Source organism: Zea mays, chromosome 2 (assembly GCF_902167145.1).
Source record: "Zea mays cultivar B73 chromosome 2, Zm-B73-REFERENCE-NAM-5.0, whole genome shotgun sequence".
Lineage (NCBI taxonomy): Eukaryota > Viridiplantae > Streptophyta > Magnoliopsida > Poales > Poaceae > Zea > Zea mays.
The window spans coordinates 105,649,111-105,661,185 of NC_050097.1; the positions used below are offsets into that span (position 1 = coordinate 105,649,111).

General features: G+C 44.0%; 1 pseudogene; it reads left to right on the top strand.

Annotated features, from left to right (window-relative positions):
* The first annotated feature begins 5,596 nt into the window (after positions 1 to 5,596).
* On the top strand, positions 5,597 to 9,158 carry LOC109944247 (uncharacterized; annotated as a pseudogene).
* The last annotated feature ends 2,917 nt before the right edge of the window (positions 9,159 to 12,075 follow it).

Here is a 12,075-nt window from a genome sequence, read left to right on the forward strand (position 1 = left end):
CTTCGTTTGGGAGATGAAGGTGTTGTCCTTGTGTTGCTTCACTTGGAACCCAAGGAAGTAGGTCAACTCGCCCATCATCGACATCTCGAACTTTTGTGTCATCACCCTGCTAAACTCCTCACAAGACTTTTGATTAGTAGAACCAATTATTATGTCATCGACATAAATTTGGCACACAAAAAGATCACCATCACAAGTCTTTGTAAAAAGAGTGGGATCGGCTTTCCCAACCTTGAAGGCATTAGCAATTAAGAAATCTCTAAGGCATTCATACCATGCTCTTGGGGCTTGCTTAAGTCCATAGAGCGCCTTAGAGAGCTTGAACACATGGTCGGGGTACCTGTCATCCTCAAAGCCAGGGTTCTTCCACGTATACCTCCTCCTTTATTGGCCCATTGAGGAAAGCGCTCTTCACATCCATTTGAAATAGCCTAAAAGAGTGGTGAGCGGCATAGGCTAATAAAATTCGAATAGACTCTAGCCTAGCCACAGGAGCAAAAGTCTCCTCGAAATCCAAACCTACGACTTGGGCATAACCTTTTGCCACAAGTCGTGCCTTGATTCTTGTCACCACCCCGTGCTCGTCTTGCTTGTTGCAGAACACCCACTTGGTTCCCACAACATTTTGCTTTGGACGTGGCACCAGGCTCCAAACTTCATTTCTCTTGAAGTTGTTGAGCTCTTCAAAAGTTAGCTAATCTTGATCGAGTAGTTACTCCCTTGCTTATGTCACCCAGAATCTGGTCAACAAAGTGATTCCTTTGGATCGTTGCTCGGACTTGAGTTGGAGGGGCACATGGTGCTTCTTCCTCCATCACTGGTTCTTTCTATGCTCCCCCTTGATCCTGTCCCTCTTCTTGAGGTACCTGTTCACCGTCTTGAGTTGGAGGATGCACCATTGTGGAGGAAGATGGCTGATCTTGCTCCTGTTGTTCCTGTGGTCGCACATCACCAATCGCCATCGTGCGCATTGCAGCCGTTGGAACATCATCTTCATCTATGTCATCAAGATTAACTTGCTCTCTTGGAGAGCCATTAGTCTCATCAAATACAACGTCGCTAGAGACTTCAACCAAACCCGATGATTTGTTGAAGACTCTATATGCCTTTGTATTTGAGTCATACCCTAGTAAAAACCCTTCTACTGTCTTGGGAGCAAATTTAGAATGTCTACCTTTCTTTACCAGAATGTAACATTTGCTCCCAAATACACGAAAGTAGGAGACGTTGGGTTTGTTACCGATAAGGAGTTCGTAGGAGGTCTTCTTGAGAAGGCGATGCAGATAGAGCCGGTTTATGGCGTGGCAAGCTGTGTTCACAGCCTCCGACCAAAACCGCTTGGGCGTCTTGAACTCTCCAAGCATCGTTCTCGCCATGTCGATAAGCGTCCTATTCTTCCTCTCTACCACACCGTTTTCCTATGGTGTGTAGGGAGCGGAGAACTCGTGCTTGACGCCTTCCTCATCAATATACTCCTCAACTTGTAGATTCTTGAACTCGGACCCGTTGTCGCTCCTTATCTTTTTCACCTTTAGCTCAAATTCGTTTTGAGCCCTTCTTAGAAAGCGCTTTAGAGTCCCTTGGGTTTCTGATTTATCTTGCAAAAAGAACACCCAAGTGAAGTAGGAAAAATCATCAACAATTACAAGACCATACTTACTTCCCCCGATGCTAAGGTAGGCAACGGGTCCGAATAGGTCCATGTGAAGAAGCTCCAGTGGTCTTGATATTGTCATCACATTCTTGGTATGATGAGTGCTTCCCACCTATTTCCCTGCTTGACATGCTGCACAAGGCCTATCTTTCTCGAAACAAACATTGGTTAGTCCTAACACATGTTCTCCCTTTAGAAGTTTATGAAGGTTCTTCATCCCAACATGTGCTAGACGGTGATGCCACAACCAGCCCATACTAGTCTTAGCTATTAAACATGCATCTAGATCGGCCTTCTCTTTCGAAAAATCAACTAAGTAGAGTTTGCCGTCTAATACACCCTTAAAAGCTAATGAACCATCACTCCTTCTAAAGATAGATACATCAACGTTTGTAAAAAGACAATTGTAACCCATGTAGCACAATTGACTTACAGACAGAAGGTTGTAACCAAGCGACTCTACTAGAAATACATTCGATATGGAGTGCTCGTTGGTGATGGTAATCTTGCCCAAGCCTTTGACCTTGCCTTGGTTCCCATCTCCAAAGATGATCGTATCCTAGGAATCCTTGTTCTTGACGTAGGAGGTGAACATCTTCTTCTCCCCCGTCATGTGGTTTGTGCATCCGCTGTCGATAATCCAGCTTGAGCCCCCGGATGCATAAACCTGTAAGGAATTTAAGCTTGGGTTTTAGGTACCCAACTCTTGTTGGGTCCTACAAGGTTAGTCACAATAATTTTTGGAACCCAAATACAAGTCTTGTCTCCGTTGCATTTGGATCCCAACTTCCTAGCAACCACTTTTTCATTCTTACATGAAAGTACAAACAAAGTGTTGCAAGCATGAAAAACGGTAGTAGGTTTATTACACATTTTCCTAGGCACATGAGACAACATTATTCCTCCTAGGCGCATGAGACACAACATGATTGCGCCTAGGCCTATTTCTACTATAATCATAAGTAGAGCTAGAAGCAATCATAGCATGATCATAGTCTCTATCATTATGAGCATTCCTAGAAAATTTTCTATCATAAATGTAGGCATGACACTTTTGAAAACTACTAGCCATAGGGGCCTTCCCTTTCTCCTTGTTGAGAACGGGAGCCTTTTGGCTTGTTAAGTTCTTGGTTTCCTTTCGAAAACCAAGTCCATCCTTAATGGAGGGGTGTCTACCAATAGTGTAGGCATCACTAGCAAATTTTAATTTATCAAACTCAATTTTGCAAGTCTTAAGTTGAGCATTAAGACTTGCCACCTCATCATTTAATTAAGTAATGGAAGCAATATGTTCATTACAGGCATCAACATCAAAATCCTTACATCTATTACAAATAACAACATGCTCTACACATGAACTAGATTTATTAACTTCCCCTAGCTTAGCATTTAATTCATCATTTAAACTCCTTAAACTAGAAACAGATTCATGGCAAGCAGACAACTTAGAGGATAGCATTTCATTTCTTTTAATTTCTAGAGCAAGAGATTTGTGAACACTAATAAATTTGTCATGTTCTTCATACAAAATATCTTCTTGCTTCTCTAGCAATCTATCTTTTTCATTTAGAGCATCAATTAATTCATTAGTTTTCTCTACTTTGGTTCTATCTAAACCTTTAAATAAACTAGTGTAATCTACTTCATCATCGGAGGATTCTTCATCACTAGATGAAGTGCTTGGGTGTGTCCCGAACACGTACCTTTTTCTCCTTGGCCATAAGACACGTATGGCGTTCGTTGGGGAACAGTGAGGATTTGTTGAAGGCCGAGGCAGCAAGTCCTTCGTCGTCAGAGTCGGAGGAGGAGCAGTCTGAGTCCCATTCCTTTCCAAGGTGCGCCTCGCCCTTTGTCTTCCTGTAGTTCTTCTTTTTCTCCTTCTTCCCACTCTTTTCTTGTCCCTGGTCACTATCATTATCGGTACAATTTGCAATAAAGTGACTAGTCTTACCGCATTTAAAGCAGGAGCGCTTTCCCCTTGTTTTGTTCTTGTTGGGGTACTCCTTGCGTCCTTTAAGCATGTTCTTGAAGCGCTTGATGATTAGCGCCATCTCATTCTCGTTGAGGCCAACAACCTCCACTTGTGCCACCTTGCTTGGAAGCGCCTCCCTGCTACTGGTTGCCTTAAGAGCAACAGGTTGAGGCTCGTAGACGGGTAGTGGATCGTTTAGAGCATCGTCCACGTATCGAGCCTCCTTATCATACGCCCACTCACAATTTTTCCAAGAATCTCCTCGGGCGTCATCTTGGTGTACCTGGGATTCTCACGAATAAGATTGACAAGATGGGGGCCAATTACAGTAAATGACCTTAGCATGAGTCGGACGACATCATGATCCGTCCATCTTGTGCTTCCATAGCTTCGGATCTTGTTGACTAGGATCTTGAGCCTGTTGTAGGTTTGAGTTGGCTCTTCTCCCCTGATCATGGCGAATCTTCCAAACTCGCCTTCCACCAGTTCCATTTTGGTGATCATCATAGCATCATTTCCCTCATCTGAGATCTTGAGGGTGTCCTAGATTTGCTTGGCATTGTCCAAGCCACTCACCTTATTATATTCATTCCTGCAAAGTGAAGCTAGCAAGACAGCAGTAGCTTGTGCATTTTTATGAATTTGCTCATTTATGAAGACGGGATTGTCAGTACTATCAAAATGCATTCTGTTTTCAACAATCTCCCAGATACTAGGATGGAGAGAAAATAAATGACTACAAATTTTATGACTCCAGAAAGAGTAGTCTTCTCCATCAAAGTGTGGAGGTTTCCCAAGTGGAATTGATAGGAAATGAGCATTTGAATGGAATACGGGAATAATCAAATGAATAGTTTTGATTAACCGTTTTCTTCTTTGAAGAGTCGTCGTCGTCGTCGTGTGGTGAACAAGACGAGGCATCGCTGTCGTAGTAGATGATCTTCTTGATGCGCCTTTTCTTCTTCCCGTCTCTCTTCTTTTGACTCGAGCCTAAGTCAGTCGGCTTGTCGTCTCTTGGCTCATTGAAGACGGACTCTTTTTCCTTGTTGTTGACCACCATCCCCTTTCCCTTAGGATCCATCTCTTCGGGCTGTTAGTCCCTTAGATGAAGAGTATGGCTCTGATACCAATTGAGAGTACCTAGAGGGAGGGGGTGAATAGGTGATCCTGTAAAATCAAACACTAAATAGCCACAAAACTTAGTTATAGAAATGTTAGTGCGACTAAGTAGTTTTGAGGCGAGTTCATGTGAACAAAACAATCACAGAGAAAGCAACACAAGAGACACGCGATTTTATCCCGTGGTTCGGCCATGTAACACTTGCCTACTTCCATGTTGTGGCGTCCCAATGGACGAGGGTTGCACTCAACCCCTTTCAAGTGATCCGATGATCAACTTGAATACCACGGTCTTTTCCTTTAGTGCCCGTTTGTTTCCTTTCATTTTGAGGAATTGGAATCTTACTATTGGAATATGTTATTTTTTTAGAATGTGACATTCCACCACTTTCCAAAGTTATCATATAAGCCTATCTCAAATTCATGGGGTGAGAAATAGAAATTGATTCTATAGATTTACATGCTATTTTTCCGATGTACAACTTATAGCACACTCTTCTACTTGCTTCGTTATAACATGAATGTAGTATATAACTATCTCTCGTATATGATTTAAGATAATATACAAATATATTACATATATAAATATATAAACTTAATTAGTTTTTATCTAAATTATAATTATTAAAATGGAATTCAATTCCAACGAAACAAACGGGGCCTTAGTGTATTTTCCCGTTTGCGAGGAATCTCCACAACTTGGAGTCTCTCGCCCTTACAATAGAGATCACAAAGAATGCACGGAGTAAGGTTGGGAGAAGCAACGCACACACAACACAATTCCGCAGCACACACACGCACACAAGCCAAGACTTGAGCTCGAAACACAACACACGGAGTTCGCAACTCAAATGGAGCTCAAATCACTAACACAATGAAGCGAATGCGCGGGAGCGGAGTCTGGATGCTTTAGAATACTTCGAGAATGCTTCGTGTTCTCCTCCATGCGCCTAGGGGTCCCTTTTATAGCCCCAAGGCAGTTAGGAGCCGTTGGAGACCAACTTGGAAGGCCAATCTTGCCTTCTGCCGAGTGGCACACCGGACAGTCCAGTGCGCCACCGGACAGGTCCTGTAGACTGTCCGGTGTGTGATCTCCTTCCGAATTTGGCATATCTGACCGTTGCTCCTCTAGGCTGATTTGCGCACCGGACACTGTCTGGTGCACACCGGACAGTCCGGTGCACCAGCTGACCGTTGGAGCAGTCCACGTGTCGCGCGAAGATTACGCGGCCGACCGTTGGCGCTGGCGACCATTGGCTCATCGGACAGTCAGGTGCACCATCGGACAGTCTGGTGAATTATAGCCACGTCGCTCCCTTGCTTTTCCTGAGAGCGACGAGTTCGCCGCGGATGACTCACCGGACAGTCCGGTGCACCACCGGACAGTCTAGTGATTTTTAGTTGTACGCCGCCGTCGAATCCCGTGAGCGGCGAGTTCACGTGGACCTGCCTGGCGCACCGGACACTGTCCGGTGCACCACCGGACAGTCCGGTGTGCTAGGCCGAACTAGAATTTGGCTGCACACAGCCAAGTCTTTTGCAATTCGATTCTCTTCTTCTCAGCACTGTTTCTAGCACTTAGATAACCTCATTAATATTCGAAAACAAATGTATTAAGTCTAGAAACATACCTCATCCCTTGATTTGCACTTTTCCCACATTTAGCACATAAGAAGCCAATCAAGATGTGTTGGACATTTAATCACCAAAATACTCATAGAAATTGCCCAAGGGCATATTTCCCTTTAAATTTGTTGAACTTGGCATACAGTTGATGTTCTCTTAAGCGTGTCAACACGATCCGCAAGTGCTTTGCATGCTCCTCTTCATTTTTGGAATAGATCAAAATGTCGTCAATGAAGACCACCACAAGTTTATCCAACATAGGCAAGAATAACAAGTTCATTAAGTATGTGAAGTGGGCTAGAGCATTTGTTAATCCGAAAGACATGACCAGATATTCAAATAACCCATACCGTGTAGTGAACGCGGTCTTTGGTATATCCTCAGGTCGAATACGGATCTGATGATAGCCCAATCTGAGATCAATCTTCAAGAATACCTAGGCTTCTATAAGTTGATCAAATAGAATATCGATCCGAGGAAGAGGATACTTATTCTTGATGGTAACCTCATCGAGGGGTCTATAATCCACGTACATTCGTAGTGTCTGGTCCTTCTTCTTGACGAAAATTGCTGGACATCCCCGCGGTGATGAACTTGGACTAATGAACCCTTTTTCCAACAAATCTTGTAGTTGAGCCTTGAGTTCTGCTAGTTCATTAGGCGACATACGGTATGACCTTGTAGAAATGGGAGCCGTACCGGGCTTCAATTCAATTACAAATTCCACATCCCTTTCAGGAGGCAATCCGGGCAAGTCTATGGGAAAGACATCCGGAAATTCCAATACCACTGGAATATCCCAAATTTCTTGTACTATAGTCTCAATAACTTGTCCAGATGCTTTAATTGGGACAGCTATAGGGATGGACAATTGGACTTCTTCATGACCATAATTTAACTTAATGGTCCTTTGGTCAATATTGATGATGGCTTTATTCTGGGCTAACCAAGTCATTCCCAGAATCACATCTATATCTTGCCCCTTTACAACAATCATATTTGCAAGAAATTCCCGTCCGGCCAAAGTTACGGGTATGTGAAAGGTTACTTCCTTAGTAAATATTTGCATCCCAGGTGAATGGATAACAAATCCCTCCCTTGATTCAGCGCAATGTATGCAATATTTCTCCACAAAAGTCTTGCTTATGAAGGTATGTGATGCACTAGAATTGAAAAGGATAACCGTTGGGTGGTTGGCAACAAGGAACGAACCCATCATCACCGGTTCGCCTTCACGTGTAGTAGCCACCTAGGTATAATAGACCCGTCCAGTTTTCTTGAAATTTTTGCCCATAGAAGAGTTGGTCGTGTTCCCCTTTCCTTGATTTGAGTTCCCAGAAGTCTGCTGAAAATTGGATTTATTTTGCTTCGGATATGGGCAGTCCTTGATGAAATGTCCGGACTTTCCACAGTTGAAGCAACAACTAGAGGAATTGGGAAGGGCAGGGAAACGAGTACCAGGGGCACTCGGCTGATTGGTAGGAGCGGGGGCAAATGTGGGACGAATAAATACGGGCTGTTTGAATGGATATGAAGGTGGACGAGGTGAAGAATGGTTTGGATTAAAGGGTCGGATCACCAACCTTGTTCTCTTTTCAGGTCCTTGAGTAGATTTCTCACCCGCATATCCCTTTGACTTTCCATGTCCCGCATTTATGGCTTCGACTGCCAGTGTTGTACTGACAGCGCTGCTGTAGGTGAGGTCCAAACATGTTGCCATCTTCTGCTGAAGTCTGTCATTTGACCCCCTCATAAAACAATTCTTGTTTTTTAGATCCGTATCCACATGCTTAATGGCGTACTGGGAGAGATGGTTGAATTTATTGAGATACTGCATCACAGTATCCCCCCTTGCTTCAGTCGGAGGAACTCTTCTAGTTTCATCTCGAGTAGTCCCTCCGGAACATAATGTTCCTAGAATGCCAACTTGATTCTTCCTAGGTAACCTGATGTCCACCAGGTTGGATTGCTGAAACATTCGCCCACCAGGTACTAGCAGGCCCTCTTAGATGCTAAGCGACAAACAGGGGCTTTTCCGTCTCCGTGCATCGGATTAGCCCAAACTTCTGTTCCATTACTCGCACCCATTCATTGGCTTCTAAGGGTTCCTCCGCCTTGACGAAGAGCGGTGGGCGGGTCTCCGAGAACTCCAGATAGGTAGTGTCACGCAGTCCTTGAGGAGGAACTCTTCCCCCATGCTGTTGAAATTGGTTGCCCGCCATTTCGCGCAGAAAGCGCGTATTGTCGGCAGTGGTGTTGACCAAGGCAGCGATAGCCTCGGCCAAGGTAGGAGGTACCGGTGGCGGATTGGGAGTGCCCTCCCCACCGTGGGATGTACCTGCCCCATCATGTGCACGGGTCCGGGATGGCATCTGAGGCAATGAAACAATTGGAAAAATATAACATGCCATCATACACCATCTTTATTTCATTGTGGAACAGTAATAATTATACAGACTCCATTATACAACTCAACTTTTCTTACTTATTTTACATAAGTACAATACTTAGACTATACTACTCTAGTCTTGTTCATCCTTAGCTGTTCCGCTGCCTGCTGCAGGATACTGTTCATCAGCAAGGTTCATGGAAGGAGGGGGCCTAAAAAGGTCTATCTCCCCATCAGGTCTTTCATTAGTTGTTCCCGTTGGTCTGGCTCCCATTGCAGCAGCGTCTGGTGGCACGTTCGGGTGTAGCCGATCATACAACACATGTACTCCTTAATGTAAGGTGTTGCAGTACGCTTACAGGTTTTTGAGGGATGCTAAGTTCTGCTACTCGAGCTAGAGCTTTGGCTTCACAGTCCCAAGCGAAAGAGCGCGAATTTACGGCCCAGTCAATGGTTGTATCGCGTTCCGAAATTTTGTACTGCAGGCGACTAACTTCGGCTGACAGCTCCGCAATATGGTGGCTATCCTGCTCATGCGCCCTATTCCTGTGGCGTAGTTCTGACCGAAGTTGTTCCACCCGGGATTCTAGGTCTCCAATCGGGCCATTACTACAACTATAGCTTCCTTCATGCCGGGAGGCCAGCTGATGCTGAGGCACACCCTGAGGTCCAGTTGATTTGCGCTGGGTAGTCTTAGTGCGCGTCATATCTCCATAAGAGGGGAATATTTATTAGTATAGGTTTAAACATGATGCATGCATAACCTAACAATTATGGGATCAACCTTTCGTCGATCCCTTACTTCCTTATATATTGCACTCTAATACCTGATTCTAAAAAGTAAATGACTACCAGAAAGTGGTAAGATGAGGAAGAAAGAATATTTTAAGGTGAGTATTAAAAATTCTTTTGAAATACTATGTAATTTCTGAAGACACGGGCTTCACTCCATTACCAGCTGTCACGGAACCTCCCAAGGTATTAGGCCCACCTACAGATGTCCTTGTCCTTAGGATCTCGGACAACCATGTAGATGCACATAATCACTTGACAAGTCCGGTCTTCTGTATCAACATCGTACCGCCCAAGAGCGCTTCACCCATCATGCAAACATTACATCACATCGGAGGATAGAATAAGCGGAAGCGGATTACAATAACTTAATTTACATTCATAAAATATAGAGAGAGTATTATTACAGTACCAGGTGTTATGAGTGCATAGAATATTATTACATACCAGGGAAGCAAAATACCCTCCCGCACAAAAGATTAGTGTTTTAAAACTGGGAGGCAAACATCCTCCCGCACACATGATCACTGATTTGGCTCCTCCTTTGGTACCACCTTCGAGCAGAAACAGCAAAACTCCGTTGTTTCCTCACCTACAACAACATGGGGTTGAAAACCATGAGTACAGAGTGTACTTTCGCAAGTCTTACCCGACAAAGGAAAAGAGTCTCAAGGATATGATGACTTGTGGGATTCAAGGTAAAGCTGATCAAGAATCAATGACTCTATTTACAGAAATGCTTACTAACAGTGGATCCTTAAAAATCTAGTTTTATCATCAGGTTAAGTCATTACATGTATCTAGAGTTCTTTCTATCCTAGTTCAAGAACTTGGCCTACACTAGGTGTCTTTTATCATCCCTTCAGTTTGTTGGATTGCAACGTGTAGGGCAGTGACCAAGTCTTCATGTCTGAGAAGTAACGGCGATCCGAATCGATTAATACCCAGCTGGGGATCTCCAACCACACGACATATGTAGCACTTAACCCTTGAATATGTCAACCCGCCACCGGGTTTCTCAAGACTAGACCGAGTTCACGCCAACCGATAGCACAGATACACCACCGTCTAGCCTCTTGCCACGGAGGGTACATGCTACTCTCGCCATCTCTCCACTCCCATTGCGTGTTTCCCTTTCTGGTATTGGTCTGCTCGAGGCAAAGCTTACCCATGACGAGGCATGTGGCCAGTTGAAAGGTCCTTAATCATCAACCCTACATCGACATAGTCCTTAATCGGCTCAGACGGAGACACTACACCGAGACTTCCTTCTCGTGCAAGTCACCCGCCCGGTCTCATCTTTACCATTTAAAACCCCAAAGTTTGGTACCTGTCAGAGGTACATCTTTTCGATGCTGAACCCATTATGGCCATGATGGATTCACCATCAAGTCTTTTCTTTGAAAACTTCCCATCCCATCTGAAGCATCATCTTTGTTTAAAACAAAACATTTTGTTTTCTAAGGCAAGACTAAGCATCAGAAAACTTTTAAGTAAAACAGGTTTCAAGGAATGGTAAACAATTCCAAGGAAGGAAATGCAGCAATTGTTTATCACGCAACTCCTATCACCTAATGCATCATTCCAAGTGATAAAGAGTTTGAAATAACTAGGAAGGGTAAATGCACCGGGGCTTGCCTTGTGTTGTAGGAGACTCAGGATCTGTTCCACAAATATCAAAGTAGAAATTGTTCTCGACAGGTGGAATTTCAGCGTGTGGGGCAGTTTCTTCTTCGACTATCACTTCTTCGTTTTCTATACATAACAATACATATACATGAATGCTCATGTGATGCTATGAATATGCAGTTATAATAGAAACACACTAAATTGAATCTTGAATATAACTTTTGATGCGTCACGATGCCCGATCTTCACGACGTAGGATCAATCTTCAGATAACTAGCTTCAAAAAAGCCAAGATAACTTGCGGCAAGCAGCGATAACTAGTGCAACCTGACAAATAAAACTCGAAGCCAACCACCGTCCTTAACCGGCAGCCTGAATCGAGGATTCGCCCAACCACACTCTCAAAGAACCAACCAACACAGCCTACAATCAATCGAGGAGACCTCGAAAGGAGTAGGAGCACCAATTGGGAGCGGATGAAGCCGCCGCTTCTGCAATCCCGCGAAGGAATTCACAAGAGCAAAGGGGTAGAGATCACTCTCAATATTTGTTAGCACACAGCTGAACAAAAGGGTTCTATTTTAGATTATCATAAGCAGCCTTACATCATAGACATAGGGAGGGTATTTATACTAGTAACAACCAGCCTTAGCGAGGTATAAACATGAAACAAAAGTATTTTCACGTGCTAATGTCAAGGAGCCTCTTCGGGAGATCTGCAGAACTGATTTCCGTGTGACTGTTTGACTTCTGCGCAGCCTTCAGTATTTTGACAATAACTTCTCCTAGGAAACTCCAAATGACGTGGGGCTGGATGCGTTGGAAAGATGACTTGATAAGCCTTTTCACCATGTATAGCATGCTTAATGAAACTTCGTAGAATGATGCAGTTTA